The 6,368-nt window shown below is 39.3% G+C and overlaps 1 long non-coding RNA gene across 1 annotated transcript; it reads right to left on the bottom strand.

The window, feature by feature from the left end:
* Positions 1-715: 715 nt before the first annotated feature.
* LOC106942276 (uncharacterized) lies at positions 716-4,463 on the bottom strand. The gene is made up of 2 exons (XR_001423595.1): positions 4,249-4,463; positions 716-1,995 (listed from the first exon to the last, which is right to left on the bottom strand). It is a non-coding gene; the product is annotated as an uncharacterized LOC106942276 (long non-coding RNA).
* Positions 4,464-6,368: the final 1,905 nt, after the last annotated feature.

Here is a 6,368-nt window from a genome sequence, read left to right as displayed (position 1 = left end):
CCTCGTTCAACCCACCCCCCAAAAAACTCCCCCCCCTCCCCCTAAAAAAAAAAAAAAAAAAAAAAAAGATATACATATATCTCTAATGAACAAAAAATATTGAAAAGATAAAAACCAAGAGCAGAGGGAGAAAAGTGAGACAAAAAAAATGAACATACCAAAAGGGGAAAACACTAACATGTATAGTAGGAAGTCTTGTTCCATAATACCTCTTTATATACTGGATAATCCTCCCCCCAATCCCCAACCCAAAAAAAAAAAAAAAAAAAAAATGCTAAATTACTACAAGATACAGGAATATCAGGGTACTGCATTAAATAATATACAGGGTCGTCTTTAATCTGCAGTAATACTGTGAAGTCAACGCAGCGCCCTCCAGTGGCAAAAAGGAGGAAGAGGAGTTTGGTGCACTTTACAATTTGTTCCTGTTTATATCTTGGTGTGTCAGTTACGGCAGACTGGTACCAGTACCAGACCGCAACCAACATGTCTCCTACAGCTGGAAGAACTGAGGGATGAACAGACCGATAGATTTCTGAGGGAGGGAATGAGAGTGTGTTTACATGCAGTCCACAGAGCGAGAAATTGTCATGAACTGAAACTAAACTGGTCAAACACTCTACACATTATACAAACAATAAAAAACGGAACAGTGGCTTAAACACATTTCTGGTGGAGGCTTTTATTAAAAACTAGAATATATATTTTAGAAGTGTTTTTTTTTTTTTTGCCATTTCTGCTGTTCCCACCACTAGATGGCACTAAAGCAAAGGAAAAACAATTAACCCTGAATCTAACTGAAGATCGCTAGAGCACCAACTTCAACAGGAAAAGAATCAGGCATCGACAGGAAATTATCCTTCTGTTTTTGACTGCTGCTGTTCACCAATTATCAGTAAAATCAGAGGCTGTTTATCAGTTGCACCAGTCAGCAAGAATTTTCCCATGACTGGTGATCAAAATACTAAAAATTAGTCTCCCCGTTCATTAAATGCACTAAAGCCAAAAATCCTACAGTTTTCAGTACATAAATGTATCGACCAACAACAGCTTGCAGACTCGTGTATTCATGCAGAAATGAAGAGGATTCCAAACTGACTGCATTAACAAACCTGCTGCATTATTATTCTGTGCTGGAGCCATTTGAATAAACATCTTCACATCAGGATCTTCAAATTCAGCTAATCTTCCTCTAAAATAAAAGGAAAGCCTACATGTTGAACTAAACATAACCCAGACATCTTCTAGCTTTTCCTGTGACATTCCTGACCATGCATGTAAACACACTCGGAGGGCTTTGGAAAGGCCCCGTCTACAGAGTGGGTCTGTTCCTGCAGGATGGACAAACTGCCAACAGGCGAGAGACCACAGTTTTGGACTGCTTTTGGAGGGCAACGCTGAATCTAGTCAATCCAAACAGCGCAGACAGGAGAGGACACCAACAAGAGGAGCGAAAATGAAAGTTAAATGTGCGATGCACTGAAAAAGAGGAGTGGGGTGAAGAAAAACCCAGGAACCTAATGGCTTTTTGATGCCATCTGGTTTTTTTGTTTTTGTTTTTGTTTAGATTCCCCTCTCACACACAAGTCATTTTCTCCATTTCTGTTTTTTCCTTTTTATTATTGTTGTTCTTTTTTTATCTCTTTGCAATAACATTAGGGGAAAATAATTATTTACAGTGCTGCTGAAATAATGAAAACAGACGTGATGAATCTACAGTAAACTAAGTCGCACAAACACAAGAGGAAACAAAACAGAACAAAATCATAATAAAAGGATTAAGAAACCAGCGGTGCTGTGGAAGTCCAGAGACCACAGCCTGTATCACGAGCTCTGGGCAGACATGGCTGAAGTGGAAGGGAGTGGGACGAACGGGGAGCAGGGCTCTGTCTCTGTTAAGTGGGGATGATCCCGTCACTCCTAAGGCCCCGCTTCAGCTCCAGGTCCTCCAGCTTCTTCCACAGCTCCTCACGCTCCTTCTCCTTCTTCTTCTCACTAAAACAGCACAATAGGTGTGAGCTCGCTCTCTCTCACACACACACACAAACACACACACACCTCTAGAAAAGTCCTGGGGCCTCATGTATAAAACAGTACACAAAGACTGTTTGAACAGCAGCGCACTCAGCTGGGATTTAAAGACAGACAGCGTCAGAGTCATTTGAGTGAGGAAAATGGACGTTTACTCTAAATAGAGAAATCATGTGCATAAGTTGTACATTTACAAAATAAAGATGCTTTCAGTCCTTAAAGGTGCATTCACAAAGCGGGCATGGCTCAACTGAAGGATGACTGCAGTTGCACCGGTAATATACGGCTCCTTCTTTAAGTTTTGCTCAGAGCTCCAGGATGATCAGTCTGGATTAATCTAAATGATAATGAACCATTATCAATATTTCCCAGCAGATCAATATGATCTCTATACACAGACTCCCTCGGAATCCCTCCATTAACGTTCTAAATCAGAGCCAAAGCGCTCCACAATTATGCTGCACACATTTGCACAGCTACTTATATACGTGTGATTGCATACACACTTTGATCACCTTAAAAATAAACCTGTTGGTTATTTTTAATCAGCAGGTTTGGGTGAATCTGCTGATCCAACCCTGTTTTCTTCTTTTTGTGAGAATGAAATTACCCTGCAGATGCATTTCATGCGCTTCGGTGCACGGACCAATGCGTTACAGCTTTGAGACAAAAAACTGAGGAAAAGTACTATTTACATTCGAGTGAGGTTTTCACATACTTTTATTTTAATTTTGTGTGTGTGTTAGCTTATTGTCTGAGGATAAATGCGGTTCAGTTTCATCGTTTACATTCAAACAATTAAAATATTAAAATCATGAAAAACAATGGGTTTGGTGCTTCTTGGTCTAAATAACATTAATTGTAGTCAGACTTCAGTGTATTTAGGTGAGTTTTGAGGCTTTGTAGTTTGATATTGTCCAAAGAAAAAGTTTGCGTGGTTGCCGCACATTTTCACGCCAGCAAAAAAGTGTGTGTATATTTACGCAAACTTTGACACAAAGTAAATTTTTATGCATGCCGACTTGTGCGTAAAATATGGCGCAGCACATTTTTTTGTGCCCACGCACTCTTTATGCATGAGGCCCCTGAAGATTTCTTGACCGGAATAATTTGAGTTTTGGAATATAAAACCCAAATTAATCCAAAAGTTCTCATACTCCTTGAACATTGTGTCACATTCCAACCACAAACTTCAATATTCTCCAAGTCTGAGTCAGTGTCACAAAGTAGCATGTGTAGCAAATGACTCGTGGTCTTCCTTCCTTGGTGAGGAGTGTGGCACCATGTGGTGTAGAACCAGTCCAGCAGTTCAACACCAGATTTCTGTGCAAAGCAGCTTAAACTATGTTACACTGGATGGAAAATCAATTTAAATTAAAAAAATACTTTGATTCCAAGGGAAATTTAAAGTGGACATATACTTTTAAATTATCCCTTTTCACATGCAAATCATTTGCTTACGGTCTATATGCAGTAAAACTTCAATCCTTTGGTCTGAATTCCTGGTTATTGCAGCTCCACAGACCCTCCTTTACCTCTGCTCTGAGGCTCTTTTAAGAGCAACTCGTTTTGCTGCTGTCTTTTTAAATGTGAGACATTTCATGCCCCGCCCTCCTCCAGGTAACACAACGTTCCACTCCACCCCAGTTGGCCATTTTTGTAGTTTAATAGCAGCGATACAATTATGTACCAACAGAGAAACTTTTTATTCCCAAGTTTATTAAAGATGTCAGCAGCAGAAGACTCGTCCATCCAACCTCCCATGTTGGAGTCAGAGTCTGACCCAGAGGAGGAGAATGAAGACGGTGAGCCAGAAGAACCACACATTCTAAAGAATGCATCACCATGGTGTTATTCTGTATTTATACCTTCACTAGCCATACCAACTACCTACAGTATAGAGCGTAGTTTAACTGTAGTGTCCTAACAGCTGGACACCATGGAAGGGACACCATGCCTAACTGTTATTTATGAAGACCACACATTTTCCTTCCACTTCACAGTTATGAAACATTGTGTTGGTCCGTCAAATACATTTCTAGTGACAGGTTTGTTCTTAGAATGTCATAAAATGCAGAAAAGATGGAGCGTGAATACTTTAGCAGTGGTGTGGGTGCATAACCCAAACCAAAATGTTGCTTCAGTCTGATTGTAAATGTTCTGCATGCTTCTGCTGCATGGCAGCAGAAAGAAAGCGACAGGATTCTGGGCTCTTACCGCTGACGGTCTGACTTGTAGGTGGCGGTGAGCTCATCGAATAAGGTACTGTTCATTTCCATGAAGGCCTTTAGAACATTGTACACCAGCGCTACAATGGCCCTGGGACAGAATGGACAGACAAGCTTCAGAATAGACTCTTCCACATTAGAGAAATAAGTACAACAGGTCAATGCATCATTTCTATGGTAGAGCAGGGTTTGCCCTGGTGGGGGCGCTCCACCACAGGCTCACTGAGGTCTCGGCTGGCATTAAAACACTCAACTGTAGTTTGCCCTTCAGTTAGATCCTAGCTAAGTGATCAGTTGCTGGCTTGGTCTTAAAACAACCTGTGTTATGCTCGTCAGACACAAAGCCATCCTGAGCCACAACAGGACTAGGCCGGTGCTAAGGGCCCCCCAGACTTTCAGGGGCCCCATAAGTGCTTAGAATTTAATACAGACCATAAATCTATACTTTCAATATATAAAGAATGACAATACTATTAAAACTGATTTAATGGTTTTAGCATAGATGCATTAAAAGCCTTAAACTGTTTAACATTTAAATTTAAGAACTAAAATTGCACTATGTCACTTCTAAATGTGTTTTTACATATTTATTAAAACTGTCACTATATTGTGACAGTGTAATAAGAGACAGAGCTGTGAAAAATGGAGACCACCCTGTAGTCCTGCTGCCATCTACAGAAATACAGCATTAGTCAGAAACAACCAATCAGAGTCAGGAGGTGGGTCTTGGAGCTGTCAATCACAGCTCCCTGCTCCACTACAGCTGGTTCACCACAACAAAGGCCCATTCCCAATGCTCAGTGCACACCCTACGCCCCGCTATGAAGTGTGGATTCAGTCAAGTGCACCTAAGGGTTTAAGTGCGCAGGTTTAGAAGCAGCAAAAATGTGAGAATCGGGACAGTACACCCCTGTGTCATAACTTTAACATACAAAATGATGGGACTGGTCACTGATTAGGCATTTGTGCTGCTAAAAAGTACAACTACCACAAAACAAATTATTTTAAATGTAAAGGTGTTTTTGCTTTCCTAAGTCATTGTTGGATATATTTGTTGGAGCTATGTGTTTTGTTAAGACTTGTTGAATAAAGAAAATTCTATGTAATCACATGTTCAAAAACAAATTTTTTCAATGCATTACTTTTAAAAACTGATTTTATTCTTTTTTTTTGCAACAGACAGTTTGCTCAATGAACTTTGTCATATTTCCAACATGGCAAATATACACATTAAATTGCACTAATATTTAATTTAACAGTCTGCCATTTGACTAATTAGAGACATGATGTATTTTACTTATAAAACCATCTCCTCTTTTATGCTTGATATAAAGAGGAGCTAATAGAGATCAAGATAAGGACAAACATAGGATATATATATATATATATATATATATATATATATATATATATATATATATATATGCGTGATTCTGCAGTTGAAAAATAAAAAGTAATGGAAATAAAATGTCCTCTTTAAAATAAACTGAATGTTGTGACTTAATAGACCAAATATGTTACAAGAAATTCACCAGGAACTCTGACATCAGTTTTCTTCCCCTGTACCCTGAGAAGAAGAAAATTGTTTAAAAATCATAATGATATCTCTAAGGAAAATAAGAACCAAATAGCTTTCTACACCACTCCCACAAGTGGGAGTGGTGTAGAAGTGGTGTAGCAGTAAGCGTTACCCGCTTACTGCTACAAAAAGAAAACAAAATTCAGATAATTGTTTGCATTTTAATTGTTAGAGTGCTGCAGAAGGAGGGCCTTGTTGAGAGTGCCATTCCTGCAAGAACTACAACTGTGTGCATATTTACATTTCAAGTTTACAAAGCTAGGTATAGTGATTAATTGTACAAAAACAACAATCTACAAATAGCTACGCTTACGGCTGTGGGGGTAGAGCCAGGTGGTCTACCATGCTAATAATCGACTGGAAGAAATAACTTTCTATTTAAAATGTCAGTCAGTCATGGGAGAAAAACATGTTGACATATCAATATCTCATCCTGTAAATACCAAGAATCTACTTTGATTTAACTCATTACATAAAAACTAAGCTGGGTCTCCTAGCAAAAGACAAAGTGACGACAACCTCCCTCCCCC

Source organism: Poecilia latipinna, unplaced genomic scaffold (genome assembly GCF_001443285.1).
Source record: "Poecilia latipinna isolate Pla-1442-1.1 unplaced genomic scaffold, P_latipinna-1.0 Scaffold4154, whole genome shotgun sequence".
NCBI classification, from domain to species: Eukaryota; Metazoa; Chordata; class Actinopteri; order Cyprinodontiformes; family Poeciliidae; genus Poecilia; species Poecilia latipinna.
Note: the sequence above shows the minus strand (reverse complement) of the source record. Positions and strands in the feature narration are given on the sequence as shown.